Below are 25,457 nucleotides of genomic sequence, written 5' to 3'. Positions count from 1 at the left end.
TAGATCAGTGTGTAGATAAGCCAGGAAATTAACAAGGGTCTCATCTAGGCCATAATTCAATAAGATAGTCCAGAGTTTGGATCTATTCACTAGATCGAAAGCGGAAGAGAGATTCATAAAAGCAAGGTAAATGGGAGACGATCGAGCAATGTTATACTTTTATCAATTTTAAATTCAAACATTGCTCTACTGTCCCCACCCGCTCCTGAATCCCATCTGACACGGGTCTAATAACTCTGTGTTTTCAGTCCATTCAAGCACCCTGTTATAGATTACTCGTCCCAAGATTTTTAGGGTGTTATCCAGAAGGGAGATTGGACGGTAATTAACTGGGTCCGACCTATCTCCCTTTTTAAAAATTGGGACTCCTCACCCACGCACACAAGGCTCTCCACGACATGGGCCCGAAGTACCTCCACAGCCGCCTCACATTCTTCACACCCACCCGCCAGCTCCGATCCGCCAGCCTCGCCCTCGCTTCCGTCCCACGTTTTCGGAAATCCACCGCCGGAGGAAGATCCTTTTCCTACCTGGCAGCGAAGACATGGAACTCCCTCCCCACTCACCTACGGCTGACCCGGGACCATCTCTCCTTCAGGAAACAACTCAAGACCTGGCTGTTCGAGCAGTAGTGACCCCCCCCCCCCCCCCCCTCAGCGCCTTGAGACCCTTACGGGTGAGTAGCGCGCTTTATAAATTCACTGATTGATTGATTGAAGAAAGTAAATGTTGAACAGATCGTGGTTTAATGCTTCACAGCCAGTGTTTCAAAAAGCGTTGTTTAGACTCTGTTTGAAGCATAGCACGAGCTAGATTTCCAAATTAAATCATTTGATGAGAAATACACACAACTCAATAAAAGACGAGAGCATTGGGGGGCGTGACCAGAGGAACATGGCGGCAGGCTAACGCCTGCCGCGGGAGCTCCGAGCGGAGCCCCACGTTCGAACGGAGAAATGCAGATAGCGGACACGGAACACGGAGGATACTTGCCCGGTAAGAATGTGGATTTGGGGGAGCAGCCAACCAACGGGAGGCTTGCCCCCACGGGTAGTTTTGGGGCCCTGGGGGGGGGGTTAGGGGGCACCGGAGACCCAGCAGAGCTATTTGGGCTGGTTGGGCTGGGGGAGGTTTCTTGGGCTATAGTTGGGCTGTTTTTGGGCTGGGACCTAAATAAACGGACATCTTGTGTCACTGGCCACCATTTTGGTGCAGTGACACAGCAGCTGGCATCAGGGCAGTGGGGGCACGAGTTTTTGCGTGGTTGTCGTGGTTAGGCCAGGTGCGCGGTAGTTACAGTGGGCGCGGCGTCTTCCTTGGTTCCTGGGCCCCTCGTCTGTTGGCTGTGCGGTGCGGGAAGAATGGCGGCGCTCGGCGACCCCCGTGTGCAGGAGGCTCTCAGGCTGCTGGGGGAGGCGGGCCGCATGGACCTGATGCGGCCCGACCTCCAGGTAAGACCGCCGCGGCGCGCTGCAAACGGTGCCGCAGCAGCGGTGATTGCGTGTGGGCCTCCGTGGTCTCGGCCGTGGAAGGCCCCGGGAGGTGGGAGGGTTCGGGAAGGGGGCGGGTGAGGGAGGCCGGCGGGTCAAGGCCGCGACACGGGGTGGGTCCCGGAAGGGGGCGGGAGGAGGCAAGGGGGCGCTCTGCGCTGGTTTTTGAGGGCGGGCTGGGGTGCGAGGGGGGTTGGCTGGGGAAGGATCCGGGGGCCCTGGTAGGGGGGCGGGAGGCGTGGGGGACAACGCGGGGGGGTCCAGTTTCTGGTGAGGATGGCGAGGTGGCAGGGGTTGGGGGGGCCCTGTGCGGGAGGCGGGGGTGCCCCAGGAGCTAGTAGATGTTGGGGCTGGGAGAGTGGGGGGGATGGGCAGGGTGCCGGGGGGGCGGGGTCTCCCCTGCTCATCGAGGAGACGGACATGGAAGAGGAGGGAGGCAAAGGGGGGAGAGGGGGGCAGGGGGGTGGCGAGAGCGACCTGGATTGGGGGTCGTCGTTGGGGGAGGGGGCAAGCATGGTGGGCCCGAGCAGGTGTCCGTCGCCGGGGAGGGCGCGGGGGGGGGCAGGGATGGGGAGGTGCAGCAAAGGGTTGTGAACTGGGGCCAGGTGTGGTGGGGGAGGGGGGAGGCGGGGGGAGTGGTGGGGGCTGGATGGGGGAGGCAGGGCCGGGTTGGGGGTACGAGAGGTGGGGAGGGGGAGTGGGACCACAGTGGTCGGCATGGGGGGAGGGGATGGGGTGGGGGTCAGGGGAAGCGGGCGGGGGTTAGGGGCACCTGGCGCGGAGGGGGGGTCACTCGGCGGGGTGGGGACGGGGTGCGCAGGGGGGTTGAAGCGAGGGCAGCTCTTGGGGAGGGGATGGGGGGCCTTTTCACCCCGGCATGCTGGACTCCACCTTTTTTCTTTGGCATGACGAGCCGGCTCTGCCTTGTACGGGCGGTCGCGCTCCAATGTGGGACATGCCATGGGACAGGTTGGGGCGGCGACGGGAAGTGTCGCCGCTAGCCCACCCCCGAAGGGTCGCGCCGGCCGCCGGGGGGAGGGTGGTGCCTGCGGTTCCAGTCACTTCAATGCTTGGTGCGAATGCGGCAGTGGAAGAGAGCGAGTGCGTGGACCTGGTGGATTTGATGCGGGTGTGCAGGGAAAAGGCGGGTTTGAGCCGGCTGGAGTCCATGGGGGACGGCCAGGGTGTGCGGGATGTTGGAGTGGGGGAGTCTGAGGGGGAGATACGGGAGGGGGAGGGGGGATCGAGTAATCTTGTTGGCAGTGTGTTACAGGTACGGCCACAGCAGGACGCGCCCAGAGTGACGGCACCCTCAGCTCCACTGGTTAGGCGGTGGGATCCAGTGCGGACGCCGACCTTGACGCCAGGTAAGGTTGGAGGCGGAGTGGGGAGTGGCGCGAGCAAGCAGCGCTGTGTGCAGGTGTCGGTGGGGACGGATGCTGGAGGAGGTGAAGGAGGGCGTTTGGTGAAGGGCTGTTACGTGAAGGACACCGGGGTGGGCACGGACGGCGTGAGCGGCGTCGGTATCGGGGAGCGCGGGGACAGGCGCGGACGCGAAGGCGGGGGTCGGCGCGACCGGAGGGAAGGAGAGTTGTGTGGTGCCGGTGCGCAAGCTCCCGTACATGGGGGTGACCAAGCCGCTAGGGGCGCAACTGTTGGCGGGGACGAAGGAGAAGATCTGGAAAGGGGGAGTATATCGATAGCTTGAAGTTGTTGCATAGGCAGTTGACTTCGAAGGAGTGGTCCAAGGAGGAGGAGCAGAAGTTGGCGCGGCACCCCAAGGTTCCTTTGACGATTGACAATTGGTCAGCGGCCTTCCTCATATACGCCAGCGTATATTGTGAGAGGTTTCTGGATCGGTCCATTGCGCTTTTTAAGTACATGGATGTGGTGTGGAGGGCGCAGGTGACGTATGGTGGGTACGCCTGGTCCCACTACGACGAGGAATTCCGGGTGCGTATGGCGTCCGATCCAGAGGCGAAGTGGGGGGAGCTAGATTCGGATCTGTACCAGCAAACGATGGGCGGGGCAAAGTTTGGGCGTACGGTGTATACGGCCAGCGGTCTGCCGCTCGCGCCGGCCCCCTTTTCGGCTCGCCCTACCAGAGGTGGGGTGGGGCAGGGTGAGTCCACTGGGCGGAACCCGGTTGGGGCCTGCTGGGATTTCAATAAAGGGGCGTGTGGCCGCCAAACGTGCCGTTTCGGCACGAGTGCTCCAAATGCGGGCGGCGGCACCCAGTGGTACGCTGCTGGGGTGTCGTCGGGCCGCCGGGACAACAGCCCGCGCAGGGAGCAACGCAGAGCGGAGGTTCACAGGGTGGGGGGAGGGGGGCAGATGGGGGGGTCGGGGACTATGGCAAAAGGCTTGTACGCCGGTAAGACTGGCGCGGATGGAACCCTGGCTGGCTGAGTACCCGCGGGCGGACGATGCAGCCGTTTTGCATCAGGGGTTCCGGGAGGGTTTTCGGCTGGGCTATGAGGGCCCACGGATTGCGCGCTGGGCGGACAATCTGAAAGCGGTGAATGCTCACAAGGGTATTGTGAGGGAGAAGCTGTTGAAGGAGGTCAAGGAGGGCCGCATGGTGGGCCCATTTGTGGAACCGCCACTGTCTGGTTTGATTATCTCCCCGATTGGGGTAGTGCCCAAGAAGGAGCCGGGGCAGTTCCGACTGATACAACACCTGTCGTGGCCGGCAGGGGGGTCAGTCAACGAGTTCATATCGGCGACGTGGCGTCGATGTCTTACTCATTAGTGGACGTGGCGCGGAGGCTCGTGACGGGAGTGGGACGGGGCACTATGATGGCGAAGTGTGACATTAAGTCGGCGTTCCGCTTGCTCATGGTCCACCCGGATGACCACCAGTTACTGGGGATTCAGTTCGACGGGTGCTTTTTTGTGGACAAGGCATTGCCGATGGGGTTCTCAGTCTCCTGCGCGTTGTTCGAGTGATTCAGTTCCTTTCTGCAGTGGGCTTTTTCCAGGCGCACAGGTTCTGAGGCGGTGACGCACTACCTAGATGACTATTTCCTGGTGGGGCGACCCGGTGCAACGGACTGCCAGCGGCTGCTGGACAGTTTGGCGGGGATGATGGAGGAGTTTGAGGTTCCTCTGGCGCCAGAGAAGACGCACGGTCCCAGTTCGGTGTTGTCCTTTCTCGGTATAGAGCTCGACTCAGCTGCCATGGAAGCACGCCTGCTGGAGGACAAGAGGTCGGTCATGTTGGCATTAGTGGACGACATGCTGGGAAAGCAGAAAGTGTTGGTACGGGAGGTCCAGGTCCTCTTGGGGCATCTTAACTTCGCTTGTCGCGTGGTGCATGCGGGTCGTACTTTCTGTAGAAGGTTGGGCTTGTCGTTGTTGGGTTTGACCCTTCCCCATCACCACGTGCGTCTGTCGGCAGGGGTGAAGGAGGACTTGCAGATGTGGCGGGCTTTCCTAGAACAGTTCAATGGTGTGCCGATGGTGCCGGCGGAGGACTGGGAGTGGGACGTTACGCTGTACTCCGATGCGGCGGGTGTCGGCGGCTTTGGCCTGTATTGGGACGGGCGGTGGTGCGCGGAGCAAAGGCCGGCACATTGGCAGGCAGGGGGCCGTAGCATCGCTTTCTTGGAGTTGTTTCTGTTGTTGGTGGCAGTCACGTTGTGGGCGGGTGCGTTGGCACACAAGAGGGTGTTGTTCAGAGTGGACAACATGGCTGTGGTACACGTGAACAGGCAGTCGGCGCGGGACCCGCAGGTTTTGAAGCTGATGAGAGTTTTTGTACTGCGCAGTTTGGAGAATGACATTATGTTTCATGCTCGCCACGTTCCGGGAGTGGACAATGACATTGCGTTCACAGTGGCAGAGGTTCCATGGGCTAGCCACGGCGGCAGAGACGCTCAAGACGTCGGTCCCGAGGGAGCTCTGGTCAGTAGGAGACGCCGGGTTGTTCAGCTGGTGAGGGCGTCGGTGGCCGCGTCCACGTGGAAGGCGTACGCGCAGGCGTGGGAGGAGTTTTGGCGCTCGGGTGCGGTAAGGCACAGGGATCCCTGGCAGCGGGAGGAGCAGGTGGTACGGTTCATGTTGAGTCTGATGGACAAGGGTCTGTCGCGGGTGACGATTGCGGGCAAATTGGCGGCGGTGGCGTTCATGGGGAAGTTGTGGTGTGGGTACCCCCCCGTCGGCGGGTGAGTTGGGGGCTCGATTGCTGGAAGGGTGGGCGAGGGAGAGGGGGGCGCGGGTGGCGCAGCGTCGGCCGGTCACGGGGGCATTGCTGGGGGCTTTGATTGGTGTGTTGCCGTCGGTGTGCCGCAGCGGAAGCGAGGCAGTATTGTTTTCCACGCTCATGTCCTGGCTGTTTTTTGGAGCGTTTCGGGTGTCGGAGTTGGTAGGCTCGAAAGGGGGCCGGGGACTCCTGTGGGAGGACGTGGAGATGCGGGACCAGAAGGTTGCGGTGCGTTTGCGGTGCTCGAAGACGGATCAGAGGGGGGTGGGGACGTGGGTGGTGCTGGGCCCTAGGGGGCATGATGAAGTTTGTCCGGCGGCGTGGGGCCGGCGCTTGGCGGCAGATCGGAATGCGGCGGACGATGTGGTTTTCGGTCGAAGGGATGGCGGCAGGGTGACAGCGGCTCAGGCTTTGTGGGTTCTGCGGCACGCCCTGCGGAATATGGGTGAGGACCCGAAGGCGTTTGGGACGCACTTGTTTTGAATTGGGGCGGCGACGGAGGCAGCACGGTGTGGTTGGGGGAAGGAAGAGCTCAAGCAGTTGGGGCGGTGGAAGTCAGATTGCTATAGGCGATACATCAGGATGCGGGGGTAGAAGAGGCGCTCTGAGCTTGTTGGTTCGCCCTCTGATATGTGTGTCTTTTCAGGTGCTGTGGCGGGGCCGGAGGTGGACAGCCTGAACATTTTCATTGTGGGACACTCATTTGTCAAGCGGGTAGAGAGGGCTGAATGGGACAGGCACCGGAAGCTCAACCTGGATTTGGATGACAGTTTGTTTAGATGTCACTGGCGAGGAAACGGGGAAATGCATTGGCACGATTTGATGCCTTTGCTGGACAATGTGGTCCGGGGGGGGGGCCGGGGGGGGGGTGCCCGGATGTGTTAGTTATACATCTGGGCGAGAATGACCTGGTGCAGTGTAAGGGTTTGGCACTGGTCAAACAGATGAAGAGGGACCTGTTGGAGATTGAGAGGAATTGGGCAGGTTACCGCTTGATCTGGTCAGAATTTATTCCTAGAAGGTTCTGGAGGGAGGCGGAGCGCCATGGGGTGATCGATAGGACGAGGTGGAAGATCAACAGGGAGATGAGGGATTTCTGTGCCAGGGAGGGGATAGGCAGGATGGACCACCCCGAGCTTAGGTATGGGGCGGTGTACTTTTTTATATTCAACATCTGTTTTTATTTCACCCCCAAGAGGGAGTACGCATAAAGAAAAGGTGACATGCACACAGCGATAAGCCTACAACCCCCAAGGGGCCGGCCGCGTCAGGAAAAAATGCAATAACATACTGTGTCTACATGGCCTGTGGTCTCATCAATCTTATACACAGCGTTCTGCCTACAACCCAATCGGACCGGCCGCGTCAAAGAATAGAGATAGCTGTCCACCACGCCTAACGGTCACCACGCATGATGTCGGGCCCTTAGGGCCGGGCGCCAACCAGAGGCCAGAACCAAGAAAACTATCGGACCATAGCGGTCCAACTTACAACCGGGAGCCTAGAGGGAGGCAACAGAACAACAAGGATAGCGGAAAGAGAGAGTAGAGAAAAGGTCAGAGAAGATGTTGATCGGGTTCGTTAACTGCCCATTCACGCGGATCCTAGCCCTTGGCGTAGCGTAAGGCGCCATGATTCTGGCGACCATCTTCGGACCAAGTCCCATTTTGCAAAGGACCACCCGGAGGAATGACCAGTCCACCCGGTCAAACGCTTTCTCAGCGTCTAACGATAGGAGGCAGGCCGGGATCTGCCAGTGGTGGACCTTCCCCACCAAATGCGCAATTTTTCGTACGTTATCAGCCCCTTGGTGGCCACGGATAAAGGCCACCTGGTCCGGGTCGATTAGGTCAGGCATATGGGGTCCAGCCGCTTAGCCAGCACCTTAGTATTAATTTTAAAGTCGGTATTCAGTAGCGCTATCGGGCGGTACGACGAGCAAAGTGTGGGGTCTTTCCCAGGCTTCGGAATTAGGGCTATTTCCGCCATTCCCATATCCGGAGAAGGGCCCTGGCCACCATCGAAGGAGGTGAAGAGTCGAAGGAGGTAGGGACCCAGCTGAGCCTGGAACAGGCGATAGAAGGATAGCGGCAGTCCGTCGGGACCCGGCGTCTTCCCCAGACTGAGCTCGTTACGAGGCTATCTCTTCTTGCGTTATCGACTCCTCCAGGAGCCCAGCCGTGTGGGGGTGCAACGTTGTCCCACTGTACTGCTCCAGGACCTCTTCCGTCAGGGCAGGAGTCGGCGGGTCCGCAGTGTAAAGCGAAGTATAATAATCCCAGAACGCCTGCAGTTTATCCCCAGTCGCCCTAGACCCATTAGGAAGCACCACATTCGCTATATGGGACTTGGCCGCCTTGACCCTCAGCCTCCTCGCTAAGAGCTTCCCAACCTTATCCCCTCCATCAAAGTGTAACTGTTTCAGAGCCTGAAGGGAGCCTTCAGCCCTATTCGTACGCAGCAGTCGCAGTTGGCCCCGAAGATTCGCCAGGTGGCGTCTCGTCTTTAAGGTAGAGCCCTCCTGATATTGCGCCTCCGCTACCTTCAGGTCCCTCACCAAGCCGTCTTCCACAGCCCTCCCCTCTCGTGCCCTCGCGATCACAAGGGATGTAATATGACCCCGTATCGTGGCCTTAAAGGCGTCCCAGACCACCAGAAAAGGCGTCTCAGGCAGGTCGTTGGTCTCAAAGTAGGAGGTAATGGCTGTGCGAATGTCCTCAACATTCGCCACATCGCAAAGGATGTGTGGTGGTAGATACCATTTCCGCTCTCGTGGGCGGGGGGCAGTCCCGCGGATCCCGAAGGAGCAATTCCACATGCGCATGGTCCGAGATAGATATATCCGACATCTCCACTTCCACTACATCCCTGAGAAGGTCATGGGATAGGAACATACAATCGATGCGAGAATAAGAGCGGTGGGCACTCGATTAAAAGGAGTACTCTCGCTTGTCCGGGGAAAAATATCGCCACGCGTCAAACAATCCTAGGTCGCCAATCTGTTTGCGAAGCGCCAGGGACATCGCCCCAGCCCCATTAAAGGAGCCCTCGCTCCGGTCGATCGTTGGACACCATACCATATTAAAATCGCCCCCAAGAATTAGCGAGGGGCTACCCTGAGGTATCTGATCTCGCAAGAGGTCTCGGAGGAAACGATCCTGCGCCTGCTTGGGGGCATACACATTGCACAGTGTTAGACGGCGAAGTCCCACCACAACAGTCACCTTGAGAAAACGGCCATCACCACTTCGGAAGAGCCTATCCTCCCCCCGCCTGATGCCAGCTTTGCACAAAATCGCCGCCCCTGCAGTTTTCGTATCCGCCGCTGCCCAGTACTGGAGTGGGTATCTAGGGTGGGCAATGCGCCCAGGGTCTGCCCGTAGAAGGTGGGTCTCCTGCATGAAAACGATGTCCGGGTTATGTCGCAGAAGGTAGTGCCAGATCTGCTTGCGCCTACTGGGCGAGTTAAGGCCCTTAACATTAAGGGACAGGATCTTTAGGGGGCCATTCACACTACTAGCCATGGCAGGGACCATCAGAAGTCGCTATCAGAACCATCCTCACCAATCTACACACCATCCACACGCCCCAGACAAGGATCCCCCCTCTCCTCTCCCCACCCGCCACCCTTCGCACCCTCCCAGGTCCCGCACAGAAGAAAAGAGAGGCAAGAAGAAAGAAAGAAAGGAAAAGAAAAGGAGCGAGGAACAGAAAACAAAAACCAGGCAGCCGGACAGGCTGGATGTATGAACCAGATAAGTACGGCCAACAGGGCCAGAGTTCTCTGTCCCCAGGATAGAGCATCCTACACCCGCAGGTTCGAACGCTCTTCGGGATGTCACTCCCCAGGGGGCAGTCCAAAGGGGACATGGCTATCAGAACGCACCAGGAGGTATGGAGCTCCCACCGCCCCAGGCCCAGTGTGCAGGAATCAGGGGCACGCTAGACCCCCCCCCCGCCACTCGACCCCATGTCCGCAGAAGGAGACATGAGAACAGTACCTCAGGAAGAATGCAGCATGTGTAGCGCCATCGTCAAGGCGTAGGAGGGCGCGCCTTGGGGGAGTGCCCCTCGGAATCAGCCACGGTCTCTTCAAGAGCTCGAATGTGGGCAATAACGTCCTGTTTAGCCTGGCTGTGTGTGGGCTCCGCAACAGACGGGGTGCGCCGCCTCCTCGGCACAGTGGTCCAGTCAGGTCCAGTCGGTGTTCTCCTACGGGACGAAGGTCGAGAAGGGCTCTCCGGGGGAGAAGACGAGATGCGGAGAAGCCGCGCCGCCTCATTGTAGGATCTCAAAGCTCTGCGCCTACCCTCCCACTGGAAAATAAGCGCGAATGGGTGGCCCCACTGGTAGGGAATGTTCATGCTCCGCAGCTTCTCCGTCACTGGGCGGAACGCACGTCTGCGCTTCAGCGTATTAGGCGCCAAATCCTGGAAGATTTGAATCTTGTGGCCCTTGTATTGGAGGTCAGGCTTGTCTCGCGCGCACTTCCAAATCTCCTCTTTCTCTACAAAAAAGTGCACCCTGGTTAGGATGTCCGGTAAGAGGCCCGACCGCCCCGCAGGGGCCGCCACTCGATGCGCCCGATCAAGAGTGGGGGGTGAGACGTCCTCATCTCCTCGGACCTCATGAAGAAGCTGCGCTACGTAGTCCATCACGCCCTTCCCCTCTTCTCCGAGTGGCACACCACGAATACGGAGGTTGTTGCGCCGACCTCTGTTTTCCAAATCCTCCTGCATGATCTGGAGCTCAATGTTTTGTTCCTCAAGGGCTATCAGGCGCTGCCACAGATGTTCCTGGTCTTCCGTGCGCGTGTCCATGGTCCTCTCCAGGCCATCAACTCGGTCTCCCAACTCCGTGACCGCCTTCTTAAGCTCCGTAACGCAGGAGTGCACCTCAGATCTCAGGGAGCCTATCTCTGCCTTAAGGTCAGTCATAAAGGCGGCCATGAATGCCTGGGTAACTGGCGGGTAGTCCGCCGCCCCTCGAGATGGGCCCTCCCCGGCCGCCGGTGCCCCCGTCTTGCCCCACATGGCCACTACAGTGTTATCTTTAGGGGCCGCCGCTGGGTCGGCCCTGCCGCCCTTATTAGTGCGCGTCATCGTCTCCTGCGGTCAGAGGGATCCTCTGCAGGCCAATGTCCGCCGCTCCTCCGTGAGCCCACAGCACCAGGCAGCAAGCAAAAGCAGAACCAAGGGGGGGGAGAGGCCCACAGGAACAGCGCACGAGCGTGGAGTATAGGGAGCAGGCCTGCACCCCGGCCACCCGAGGGCCCAGAGTCCAGATCACTCGGCACCCGCAGCAGCAGGACAGCAGTGGGCCCCCACACCTCTCCCAAAGCAGTCTAGGTAGTTCTGAACCCCCTGAGCAAAGGTACCTTGCGACGGTCCGTTCAGTTGCAGGGCGTCCCCTCCACTCCAGTCCCGCAGCCAGCGCTCGCTTCAGGGGCCACCGGCGTAGGATCACCACATACCGTAGTTGCACCGCCTCAACAGAGCAGCGGACGCCTCGCACCACCAGGTCACCGTGCTCCGCCTCCTCCTTCTCGCCGTGGTCGCTGCCCGCCAAGGTCAGGTCAGCCGGATGCCAGCAAAGGTCCACAAAGGGAGGACAACGGCAGGTCGCGGTCAGGATGATCCGCACTCCGCCGCGCTTAACCGCCGTGACACTGCACACCCAACACTCAGGATGTCAAGATGGCGGGCATCGTCTGCTCCAACTAGTGCCCCCGGGGCACCGCACTCAGTAACTTGCTTTCGGGCCCCCAGCCACGGCGTTTCCCCCGCTCACCAATACATAGCGGAGCTGGAGTAGGATCGTCCGGTGTGCCGCCCCCCGCCAGGACAGCAAGCAGCGAACCTCCGCCTCAGGGCTGCAGGATGGCGGGCTCCGGTCCCGCTGGGCACCCGGTCGGCAAGGAAAGCACGGCTAAGATTCCCCCTTCTCACGCTGGCCCGTGGCCACTCAGTCCAGATACTCCCACCTCTCTGCGGGGGTCAGGGTGGGCAGGCCGACGTCCGTCGGCGCCCACCGCGCCTCTCTGTCAGCCGGTAGCGAACAGCCTCTGCAGGGCACCAAGATGGCGGAATGGCGGGCTCTGTCCGCGCCGAGTCGTCCGTCCACACCAGGCGTCTCTCAGGGCACCACTGCTTCAGCACAGCCCGTGGACACACGATTATAGCCGTTCACCACTCAGGGGCACAGAGGGGAGAGGCCAGGCACCCCAGAATCCGCAGTAATAGCGTATGATTAGGCCAGCGGCAGCGGTAGCTCCACAAGAGCACGTCCGCTCACATCGCCGCTCAAGCCGCGGTGTACTTTTTTCGGGAGGATGGAGTGCATCTCTCACGGTAGGGGATGGAGTTATACATCGTGCAGTTGAAGGAGGCGCTGGATGGGGCCTTGGGGGTGCGCAGGTATCCGAGCAGGTTGCAGTCCTATGGGTGGGGGGTCAAAATGCGCAACTTTGCAACACCAACGCGTTGAGTCGCAGTCAGCACGCATGCGCGGCATCGCAACACTAACACAGTGAGCCGCGAGCAGAACCGGCATAAAGCCCTTACAAGGGCAGGCAGGAAACGCTAATTATCCAATCTAACAATGATCGCAGCCCCGGGAAAAGGTACAAATACCGGTACTTCGGTCTCTCCTTGGCATAATCACCGGAGCCACGGAGGGGTCGGTCGGGAGGAATTTCCTCGCTGAAATCGTGAGTAAATATGGCAGAGAGCTGCACTATATCTACCATGCCAATGTAAGTAAAAATGGGACTCTGATCTCCATTTTTCTGACAGGTGCTAAATAGCAGAAGGGACCCTGACGTTTGGCTCATGAGGCATTTTTACCTCTACAAAACAGTATGTTATCAGTGCATATGGGCATGTAGTGTCCTTTGTCTTTTGTCTTTTTTGCTTCACAGGGGCACTAAACATGATATTCAGCATCCCTTGACCACTAAGGGTGATATGTTCTGAGTAACGCCAAACGCCAATTCTACAAAAAATGTGTGTTTTATGTTATATGTCAGTGAGTCTAGTTTGTAACTTTTTTTAAACCCCACTATAGGCACGACAAACACCTATGGTATGATACCTTTACCGCAACCTCTGTCATCCACTGGTCACTTTACCTATGGTTGTTGAAAAGTAGACCACCACAAAAAAAAAATTGTCTTCTTCTCTTAACAGGTCGACCATTAAGCGGCGTTTTGTTAGGTACATTGTTTTACCTGCACTATAGTCCTCACTTTTATTACAAATTCTGATACAAGGTAGAGAAACGTGAGTAGGGTGGGGATTTGTGTACCCAGTCCTGAAGAAGGTGTTTTTACACCGAAACATGTCGACGCACACAGAGAGGAGGTAATGCACATTGTTTGCTTTCTTAGCCTCCCACACTTTATTTTAATAGCACCAGCCCGGGGGCCCATTAAAAAATGTTCTGTCACCCCACGAGCCAGGTACTTTTTAAACTTCACTCACCTAGATCTAAACCCCACTATACACTCACATTTAAATACCCCATCCACACCACACATAGTTTTCTCAAGTGCTCCCGCGTATCCGTAGGTCGCAGCACGCCGTACCCCGTAGAGGGGTACGATGATCCCGATGATGAAGCATGACACCAAGGGGCCTGTTGGTGTGTGAGGGGACCAAAAACAACATGGGTGTTCCCCAACTTTGGAGAACACGCCCTATACTCAAGGAGTGGATTCAGAGGTAGCCAGGCACAGTGGTGGCTGCGAACTCGGGCGGCGGCAGCACGGACTGGTTCTCAGCGCATCAGCAGTGGGATAAGCATTGGGAATATATCCTGCATATCTCCAAAACTCCCAGAGCAACAGTGTGCTCCAGGCTGTTGTCTGTGCGTAGCTGCTAGAAGACCACTGTATGGGGTGAGTTGAGGTACATGGCTTTTGCCCATTTGCCACTTAAACCAGCTTGTGCCCCTTTTACTGATAAAGCTATACTACCAACTATTTCAGTAGAGGAAGCAGGGGAGGCAGGGGATGCTATTGTGCCTGGTGGCTTTGTAGTGTTAAATTATCGCCTTACCAAACGTTGGGCGCCATGTAGTGTAGTTCCTATATTCCCAATAGGCTCTGCGCATTGGAATAACATAAACGATAGTTTAGACGTAGGACTGAGTTCGACTAGGTCTCTATTGCATATGTTAGACTTAATTGTGTGTGCCAGCTAGCTCAGAGGTCACTAGAAACTTTCTCGAGTAAACAAGAAGGTGTTAACGAATAGACAAGAAGGGATTAGCTTCTGACAACCATATAACATGACAACTTTGTTCCCCCTGAAATAAGGAATATCTTCAGAGTCGCGGAAACAATAGATATCTATTTTACTCAGTCAATCGTGCATGCTTCGTTTCACCAGAAATGCAGAGAAATAGAGAGACGGGCGTTTTCAATAAAAGGGTTATTTATTGAGCAGTCTTCTTTCTCATGCAAGAGAAATGAATTGCCACAATTGCAATACCTGTCATAAAGTAATGTGCGTACAGTAAAAGGAGTATTATGAAATAATATTGTAAAAGCATTTATATGGTTTCTAAGCCATAAGATACTTAAAATGGATAAAATACATACAATGATAAAATACAATGATAAAATAATGACTAAACGTACTCAACTGGTGTTTCTAAGATACGCCTACCCCGGTGTACCTAACCTAAGCCTAGTACAGGGAAGGAGTAGATGAGTTACAGTTTTTGCCAAGAATCTGAATCAAGAATTCTCTAAGGGTCTAATCAGCTCCGTACCTTTGGTATAGAATGAAGGAGGTCTTGTATCTCTCTCTAAGGACTCGATCTCTCAGTAACCCGCGAGGGTAGCAGGGAAACACTGGAGCTGGATTTCTTGGCAGGAGAAAAGACAGCGTCTCTCTCAGCGCGTCAACAGGGAGGGTCGGCTTCCTTCGGCACTCGCATCAGCAGGGCGTCGGGCAAGTAGATAGCCGATCTGCTCCAAACCACCTTGTGTTGCTTAAGTCAGATGTTGGTATATTTATACCTGGAAGGTGCCGAGTTTGACGTAAGGTTGGACATAAGACGTCACTAAGAACTGGCAGTTCTTTCAGGACTCTCAGGAGTTCTAGGACAAATCAAAACAGAAGCAGGGGGAATTCCCGGGCTGCTGGAGGCTTGATTTGTTTAAGAACGCGTTGTGCTTTCTAGGAGTCTATGGGAGTAGCCTTGCCGTATTTGGACTGCATTGGCTATGACTTAATATGGATATGATTCCTATGCCTTTATAAGGATATGATTTGTTACAACCACATAAGGGCATAAATCGGGAATGTTTTAATTAGGGTCCTAGATACATTCACAACACCCACTCCACGTATAATGTCCATCATTACTAAATACTAAGCAATACTAAACATATAACCATGCATGTGTTTACCAGCCCACCCCAAAATACGTAGTAAGCATTTGAAATGGTATATACACGAAAAATGAGTATAATACTGTACGTTTTTTTGTAAGTAGTGGTGTCATTCAGATAAAATTTCTGTAGTGCATTATAATCTTCACTGAATGAATCACGAAATTTACATTTATGAAATGGCTTTTAATACAGAAGAGAAGGTCGAGACCATTTCATCACATATTTATACAAGACTGTACATGTGCTAGAGACTAAGTCAAAATATTGTCTCTAGATATTTAAAAATAGAAAATCTTGTTCTCTAAGAATAGTTCTACTTTAAGCAGACTATCATGTGCCAAAAAAGGGTAAATATTTTGGGAACTGGAGAAAAAATAATTTCGCTTTCGGAGGAAAACAAAATAGTTCCAGTGTTTTTAGAAGTTCTGTTTATCTCAATTGAAGGCCAAATTCAGAGTTCAGGGAACGCTGTGTGCTCGCTATTTCAAAAGTTATTCTCGTTGTTAGGAGAGAACACTAACTCAGATAGGCTGGTAAAAAATGTGTCTACAACAGTAGGTGAAAGTTGGACCATGTCCGAAAAAGTAGAAATAGTGCATATGTGCGAAGCATTGCCATCATTGGTGTCTAGATCAGCAATGGTCACGGAAGGTTGTACCTGTGTGCCGCTTTCATCTCGTACCTCACCGCCACCTAATCGTAATGGTGAGGTCTCAACGAATGCGGTCATCAGAATGGGTAGCCGCTGGGGACAACACGTTGCATGAGCCGTTACCGAACCAAGCAAAGTATCAACATCCATAGGTACTGCTGATGGGAGTGTGAGACAGACGTCTAACACGCATTCTTCTCCACAAAGCAGGCATCGTAGAACAGGTAAGATGCAATCTTGCCAGATTGGTCTGAATGAAATAAACCAGGTAGTATTCAGATCTCTTAGCCGAGCCAAGCCCAGGACTTTAGTAATCCGCTCTCGGTATTGCATTGCTAGGATCGTGTCTTCCATTGTAGCCTGAGTTTTGTCTGTGACTTGACTTTACATATCGGAGCAGAAGGAACAAAAATAAGATTCCTGCTACGAGTCCCAAGATGAGAGGCAGGCCGCCGAACACAGAATGCACGAAATTCGGGAAGATGCCAAGAACTGCTACAAAGGGTGCTAACAGTCCCGAAGAAATTGTCTTAAATACATGTCACTGGTATCTGACATGTTTAAGATTTGACTTAACATTTCTACGAAATGTACGGGACAATTTGTCGATAATAGTGTATGTATCTCTGCCGCTGTCCTTGCAACTTGCAGATCATACGTTTCTCTAGACGAGGTGAAAGGCACAGTTGTTTGTAAAAGAATAGACTTCATTCTGCTTAAAGTATCAATTCGAATAGAAGAGGTATTCATAGAAGGCCATATTGCCGCCTCCATGTCTGGTTTGCTGTTTGGATACAATACTTGCATACAACAAGTGACCATGGAAGTAATGCTCACGAGATAGGCTTTTCCTGGCACCATGCCACAACAGCTGTGGTCACTTATTAGAACGTAGCTGCCGTTGGAAAGCTGTCTGAAAAAAGGCTCTATCTGTGTAGCAGGGGTGCCATGCAGGTGACATGAAAGGTTGTTTGATGAACCTTCGCAGGCTCCATGCAAGTTAATTCCTTGACACAGAAGTGTACCACTTAGTGATTTTTAGGTCTCGCTGGTGTTAGCAGCGCATAGCGCTGCTCCAGCGAAAGACCTATTGTTGTGGGTTTGCCGGGAATGGCTGACAGGCGTTGGTTACTGGCATTACCTAGGCGATTTCACCTCGAGGACGCGCTTTAGCTCCGGGCTTGCATCACGTGTTCAGACTCTCCTGGGCGCTGCAGCTCTGGTGTTGTGAACACGCCTAATCACTTCCGTAAACGTGGACCCAGCGGGGTATGCCGCGAGCCTTTAACTACCGACCGCCAGTGAGTATTTCAGATAAAAATCAATGACGCGAGAACACTTCTGTCCCACAGACAACTCTTTGTAAAGTTAAAAAAACAACTGTAAAATAATGCGTGAAGCGTCAAATAGTGCGATATATACTTCACCAAGCCAGGTGCGCACCGTGTATTTCTTAGGCTGGTGAGGCTATTTAATGGTTCAACTATATGTCTGTACCTCAACACCAAAGCAGCATGCACCTGTATCTGCAAAGGGACGGCGCTCCACTCCCCGATACCATGAAAGACGACAAAGTTATACACCCCGGGCGCGCCCCCGTTACACCCTAGGCTGCGGGTGACTGACTGGCAGTGCTCGCAGGGTGATTCCGCTGACCCGGGAGCGCCCCGAAACACCACCCCCTCTCCTCGGCACTGTCCTCACCTTCAGTGCTCTGGGGCGATCCGCGTGCCGGGCCGGGCAGGAGGGACCCAAACAGCAGGACGGTGCAGACCCAGAGCTCCCTCATCCTGCTCCGGTCCTGCTGCCTCCGTCGGGCTCCAGGATCCCAGGTCGTGCTCTTTGATGCTCCACCACCTCTCTCAGCCCTTCCGGCTTCAGTGCCTCCTGTCCGGCTGCAGCTGCTCCCGCTTCACGCTTCCAAGGCTCTGCAGTCACTGCTGCCCGAGCTCCAGGTGCAGCTTCCCCGGCGCTTCAGCCTCTCTTTGAGCCCCCTTCAGCTGCATTCCCCCAGCCCCGCCAGCTCCCGCCGTTCCAGCCCCGGGCTCCATCTGCTAGGACTGCTCCTGTACCAAGTTCCAGAAGTTTGCTGGGCTCGCCCTGCTCATTCATGCCTGGAGCTGATGTCACTCGAGCCCCTCCCTCAGAAATGCGGCCCGCCTTAAAGAGACAGTGCACGCGGAATGTCAGACCTGGAAGACCCTCCCACTCCGGAACCCGGGTGTCCCGCAGGGTCAATTTAAGTGAGGATTATTACAGTCTGCACCTCATTGCTCCGAGGCTGCAGCTGCAGAAACACACGTAGGGGGCAGTGCTGCCGGGTCAGACCCCAAGGCTTCAGCTAACCAGTAAGCGGGGGTTCGACAGTTGGACATCATGACAGTATTGCAGACACAGAGGCCATTTCCACTCTGGTCAAGTGTCCGTAGAGTCCGAAACCTAAGCAATGACCTGAGGCATGGATATTGCATGTGTCTTCAGGTCAATGGTGTGATCGAAATAGATACAGCGTTAGGACAGGGCTGGGCAGGGCACCGGGTAAACAAAGGGATGGGCAAAGCTGTAGTGCATTGGAGTAGGGCATGTGGGTTATTCAGAAACTTGTCTTATTCCCGCACCCTGTCAGTGTTGCAGCGGCATTAATTGTGGTGCACGTACGACTTTAGAAAGTGGCTGCCAGTGGCTTCATCACTGTATAACTTATGTACTGCTTCACCCTTCTCTTGAATCCACTAAGCGCTCCTTTGCATGGTTGACCGCAAGTATGCAGTTAACTTCCTGTGACTGTAGCTGGGGATAGCATTGATGAGCCGGCTGGCTATTTTGAGTTCCTTAAAAAACCTCTGATCTGAATTGCGTAATTCAGTGACTTTCTATGGGGTTTTGGCAAATTCTGCTACTTTTAGAAGGCAATCAGTCGCTAACAATGCTGTGGATCTGTGCTCTCAAATCCAAGAGGTCCAACCGGCTTACTTTCTTGAATAGGAGATTAAACGAATCGTCAGAGTTAGTAAACACTCTAAATGTAATTACAATAAAACACATTCTTCCATTACATCCGACGTTTCCATATTCTTAAACGCCCCACAACTACTGGGTTTGTCCTAAGATTCATCCAGGCTACAGAGGCGTGTATAACACTCTTTCACGTGACGTTCTGTGGCCTTTATTAGTTGTTAGACTGATATTGACATGCCATTTGACATAATACCTCAATAATGGAATGATTAATGAAACACAAAGGTTACTGTTTAGCAAGGAATACCAAGCTTGCTTCATAGTCCTTCTAAATTGTCAGCAATGCATCCCCTTGTCCAAGTTATACAAACATATTATAAAACCGTTCTCCTACAGGTACTTTGAGTAAATATGTCCTCGGTTAGATGCAAATATTTATATACCCCCCTTGTCCATTAACTTCCCAGTGTGGCGGACACTTCCCCTTTATCTATTATTCATGCATGCGCAACCACCTAGCATAATACATTTCATCCTCCTCTTTAATAAGTGCTGCTAATATCTATCTATTTTTTTTTTTTACTAAACTGCAAATCTTTCTGGATGCAAAAGGTATATCTGGACATTCATCCCGCTATTGGTGCTATGCTATAGGTGTCACATTTGCAAAAGTTAAAAATATTGGCATTGTAAATGACAAAGCTATTAATTTCGCTATTTTCAAAACCAACACATAAATAAAAAAAATGTCATTTACAATAGCAATAGCTCAAACGTTCCTAATGCGAGACCTATTGCATTGCAAATGCTTGTTTACAGTTGTTACCACTAAGAAATACCCCTCTCTTGCCCCCACTCCAACATCTATGTGTATAAGGCAAATTCCAGGTTGACTTGATGTATCCTTGACCCAACCTTTCATACAGGCCTGCTGGTATATACTTTTGGCAGTATTGAAACTGAAAAGTTGTTATCGGGATTGTAATGGTGCCAAGTATTATCCATTCAATGACCGGTCGTTCTGACATTGTCATTGGTAATTTTTCTAGTTTTTCAATGCTCAGCAACGTATAGTCTACCCCTCTTTGTGCCAAAGAGATTTGTTTATCATTAAGGTTAAAGATTGAAAATAATGACGTTGTGTTGAATTGACGCCATGCCACGATGCCTGAATGCAGATTTTGTAACGTCCAGCCCAACTGTACAATAGAACGTAATTGGGATTGGCCATGTTGTAACATTAGCATATCCTGTTCTATTATATCAATAGCAAATGATACAATGCTGTCCAGTGAATAAATTCTGGAGGACAGAGTCGTTAACCCATTGTCCACTACAGACAGTGATTTTTCCAAATTAATACGATCAATTTCTCATATTTTTTCAGCAGTTTCAATTTGTGTTACTTTCCAAGCTTCGTTGTAAGCTGCGTATATACCGGCGTATATGAAACGTTTTTGATGCTGTTTGCGAGGTCCCAGTAAGAAATCTCGCAAGTCAGCACCTTCTTTAAGTAAAGTCAAGTGTTGCTTAATTTCAGGTAGTGTGGAGTTCTGTAGCCATTCGAGGCATAGTTTTCCTACACTGTATGTTGTTATTATCCCTGGATGTTGTCTCTGGGAATATCTTGGGTCTGGCCTGTTCTGTTTGAACCCCTGTATTTTGTTCAGGAATCTATCTTGACAGTTATTTGTGTCTGTGGGCCAGATCAACCATTTTCTCCAATCAGGATTAGTTCTGTTTTGTTTTAAAATATAGGACACGTCTAACCCCTCATCTGTAGTGTTATTTCTATCAGGCATAGGCTTTGGTATAGACGGGTTGTTTAAATCTTTTATCTTGGCTAGGCCAAGACAGGTTGTTTGTTGAATGGTGTCAATCAGGAACATTATTTGTTCTGGGATCATGCAAGCTCTGAATAATGATTCTAAACCTTGTACCTGCCAGTCTTTTGTACCCCAGACAGTTTTTGTCTCAATGTTGTTTTTCCAAAATTCAAAACCAAATGTAGACATTTTTTCATAACAATTTTCAGAATAAATCAGTTTAGTATTTGTCAACATGTTTTTCATTCCTGTCTTATTCATCATTTTAAAATAAAACGTTTCTGGATCAGTGATATTAAACCCTGAAAAGTATGGGAATTTCTCAAAAAATGTTTTTGAGCTGCCTTTTGGCGGAGTTGGACAATGTCCCCACTGATTATAACTGAAAACATTTCTAGGATTAGCAGATTTATGCAAATAATGATGCCCAAAATGATTAAAGCAATACATTTCTTCATAATTTGATGAACCTTGTAAATAATCATGTTCTGTAAATTTTGCTGACATTTCTAAATCTGACATCATATTATTAATATTTTCAAAGTCCCAATCATCAGAGAAAGAACTAGGTGATACAAAGTCACTTAAAGAAATCTGTACTGATGTGGATATTACAAGAGCTCAACCGGGCCATAGATTTCGTAATCAGTATTGTCCCATGCTACCCCACCAGGTATAGGAATGGCTGTGATGTTCACTGATGATAGTTCTCTTTTTTCAACGTGAGAGGATCTGTGAGGTTTTATAACCAAGTTGATGTTCTGACTTGCTGTGTCCATTGTACTGTATTTTCCATCAATCATTCTTCCCAAGCATAAAACTAAGATGAGCCAGAGCAGGAGGAAAAGTACACCTAACACAATCCACAATTCAATCCATGGTGAAATCAGATATGTTTCTCCAAGTTGATGAAAGAGTTCTGTAATTTTGTCTCTGAAAGTTTTGCTTGCTGGCTTGTCTCCATGTTCACTTGGATCCTCAGAAAAGTCATCAAAATTGATAAAGTAGCCAGATGCAGTTCTGTCAATTGTTGGAATTGCTTCTGGATTTTCATTGATCTTTGGATTTGCTTCTTCCTTTGTCATATTAGTATAGTCAGAGGCTACATCATTGTAGACAGGTGTTTCTTGACGAACTGTTGCAATTTGGGTTTCAAGAGGCACAAGTTCCATGGCTTTGTTGCATAGTCCTTTTTTATTCACTGCAGGTTTATCAAATGTGATTAGTCTTGGAGCCAGGCCGGCGGCCAAGATGGTCGCCCGGGCTCCCGGCTCTGTCGACCCCTCTCCCCTTGCTGCTGGATCTGGCTGTCGGGGCGGCGCTGCTGCCACTTTCCTGGATGTCTGAAGAGGACATGTCCCGCCGAGAGTTACTCCAGAGGCTCTCCGAGCTTCAGGGACTGAGATATGCTTCCCGGTCGGTGTGGCCTACGCGGGTCCCGGAGCCGGGACCTCACGTGATACTGTAGCCTGCCATGAGTGGAACAACAACGGCTGGGAAGACCCGGAAAGGACCGGTCACCCGCCGGGGCGCTCGAACCCGCCCTGAACTACTACCTAGCGTCCGTTGCTGAATGCCGTCCCCTCGTGTCGGATGGCGGGCCCCCCCACCCGGATGCTGCCTTGCTAAATGTGGACATGTGACGCAGCTCTTTATCTCTCTGCTGGAGATTGATACGACCCGTTTGCTACTGTATGTGTCCCGTGCCTCGGCTGATCGGGGCCAAATGATGCATGGCGATTTGGAGCCGTTCGGACACATTGGGTGGCACAGATGAGACCTTCGGTGTGGCGGTTGAGAGGGCTGTTACACCGTGTGCAACTGGGGGGACGCTCGTCTGGTGCACATAATGGCGGCTCTGGGGTGAACTCAGGTGGCATTTATGCTGTGCGCCCCATTTGGTGGTGATACCCTCATGGACCCCTGCCCACCCGAGGCGACGGCGCTGCGCATCTCAACAGGAGCACGGAGTTCGCAAGCCCCTTCCCGTGTTTTGGCAGCACAGCGTGTAGACCGGGTTCGCGTGGCGATCAGACCCTGACATAAGTGGAAGTACGAGAGAGCCTGCTTCGGTATTTTCACTGTGTGCCTTTGTCCAGTGCCTCCCTCTACAATCTGTGGTAAGGCCCGGATGGGTGTCTCTACGGGACCCTACACGTTGCTGATGAGTGGAAGTTGTTGCGTGGGGTCTCCTCGATCGTTACAAAGGGCATCGTTGGCATGGGACCTGGTCCATGGCCTCATGGAGTGTTCGGGGATTCCACCGGATGTGCGACTTGTGTGTGACTCCTTTGTTGCCCGTTCCCTTGTGGCCGACATTGTCGTATAACCTAGACAAATTGAACTGCCTACTCTTCCTGAACCGGACTTTGTCTTACTGCATGGGATGCGGTCGTGGGCTGTGAACGGCTGTGAAATGTGTCGTGTCCTGTTGTACTGCAAGATTTCCTGCCCTTCTTCGAATATCCTGGTTTCTTGTACTTTTGGTGTTTTGTTGACTGCGCATTGCGCGGACTGGGACACGTCTCTGATTAAGGCCGGATGGGGCTGGGTTGCAAAATGGTGATCGTATCCTTCAGATGCTGTAATGGGGAGCCCTCACTGAGGTTGGGTGACTGGGTGAGCTGGCGGGGCGATTACTGTTCTGATTCGATAGGTGCCTTGGATATTTCGCAACAGCGCTGATGTACCTGTAAGCTACGCGGGGGGGGGGGGGCCTGTACTGGGGAACCCCCAATAAATTTTTTTCTTTCTATTTTCTTCTTTTATATTTCCCTTTCTTCTATATTTCGGGTTCCGTACACCGGGCGACAGGCACGCTGTTAAGGGGGGGCCGTAGCCATTGGCAGAGGTGCAGGGTGGGGGGTTAGGGGAGGGGTACTATTGTTAATTCCTTTTTTATGTTTCTAGGGCCTCTTTCTTATCCTTTGTCTCTCTTGGCTCTCTTTTCACTTTTCCTCCCTTTTTATTTCTTTTGGGAACGGTGTCATAGGCTGCTTTCTATACGTCCTAGTGGTACGGATTACAGGGGTGGATGTTTCTATAACGCGTGTTTGCAGTTTTGTTTTAGTTAACATGTCTGTTTGTAATGATCTTAAAATTTCTGTGTGTTTCTGAGTCCAATTAATTGGTTTGAAATCAGGTTTTATTAATTCGTAGAGCGGTTTGACCCTCTCTGCATAATTTAGAATGTAAGTTCTTCCGAAGTTCAGGAAACCTAGAATTGATTGTAAGTTTTTCAGCGTTTTTGGAGATTGGAGTACTGCACACTTCTCTAAGAAGTTGTCTGCTAGGCTTTTGCCTTCACTTGATAATTCATATCCTAAAAATAGGACAGTCTGGTGGGCAATTCGTGACTTTTTAAAGTTAAATATGTACCCTTCAGATGCGAACCCAAGTATGATGGTGTTCACTCTTTTCAAGTGTGTCTCCAGGTCATTGTCTGTAAGATAGATGTCATCGACATAAGATAATGCCTCATCATCATATATTTGTAGTAACTCTGCTACCCTGGCTGAAAATAATCCTGGGCTATTCTTGAATCCCTGTGGGAGACGACAAAATTGCTTTTGTGCCCCCATGCTTGAGAAAGCGGTCAAATACCTGCTTTCTGGTGCAATGTTTTGACAGAAAAAAACATTTGAAATATCTAATGTCGTTTTATATTTTTTGCGCACGATATTATTCATTAGTGCTGCACTGTGTGAATTTTGTACTGCAAATGTTTTGCAACAAGTGTTTAGGTGTCTGTAGTCCAAAACTAGACGATATGAATTGTCTGGTTTGGAGACAGGAAACAAAGGATTGTTCATTTGTGAGGTGCATGTTTCAATCACCCCCTGGTATTCAAGTTGATCTAAGATCTCTCTGACTTGTTTTTTAGCTTCTTGCTTAACAGGATACTGCCTTTGTGCAGTAGGTTGATTTTTTAACTGAATTTTATGGTGAGGAGAATCCTCATCCCATCCTACATGATTTTTATATAATGCAGGGGCTTGGGCAACTGCCCATTTTCTTGCATATGAGTATTTTTTATAAATTGGAATGTGATTTGAGAAGGCAGGCATAATCATTTCTGCGCCATGTGGGCACTCCCTAACAAACTCTAGTGGCCAGTCTTTCTCTGCTAGAAGGATATCATAGCCTTTAGATAGATTCTCCCAAAAGAGACCTTTTATTTTCCTAGTTTTGTCCCCCTCTATACCTAGTGTTATTTCATATAATGTGTGGGGTACACTAACTCTGGTGTCTGCAGTTTCCACCTGAATGTATTCATTTGTGTCCACTGTCTCCAGAAGATTTGTCAGGATCTTGCGAGCTATGGTCACTTCTGCTGCGCTGTCAAGCATTGTTTGGGTCCACTCTCCGTTCTTGAGTTGTGTCTTCAGGATCCTCGGCATGTTTTACTTTAATGCTGGCTACCTTCTTTTTGGGAAATAGTAACTTTTTACTTTGATGAGCAGGTTCTTTGTCTTTGGACTTGACGCGCTCTTCTTTATGTTCTGACCGTCCTCTTCTTTCCGATTTCTGTGAGGAAGTCTGAAAAGATCGAGAGGGACGTGTATGAATGTCTTGATATCTGTCAGGTTTTCTCAAATTATCCCTATTTCTAAGGTTATATATTTTTTCAGAGGGCTCCCATTGTGGAGACTTGCCCCCCCTCTCTGGAGATTTATCTCTTCATTGGGGAGACCTTCCTCTGGTCTGGAAATGTTTTTCTCTGGGAGTGGTTTGCTTGTGGAGAAGTGTGGCTCACTGGTTAGAAGCGGCATACTCTGAAGCAGAGATCAGGCCCGGGACCAGGTTTCAATTCCCGACGTGGCAGGGTCTTGGGCTCAATGTCCGCGGCCTCGATAATTCTCGCCACGGCGCCTACTCTAATCATGAGTCCCACGCTGCAACTCTGGGCAATTGCTTGCTTAAC

The sequence above is a fragment of the Lissotriton helveticus genome, chromosome 5_1, assembly GCF_964261635.1.
Source record: "Lissotriton helveticus chromosome 5_1, aLisHel1.1, whole genome shotgun sequence".
Lineage (NCBI taxonomy): Eukaryota > Metazoa > Chordata > Amphibia > Caudata > Salamandridae > Lissotriton > Lissotriton helveticus.
The sequence above is the reverse complement of the archived record's forward strand: the minus strand, read 5'-3'. Positions refer to the sequence as shown.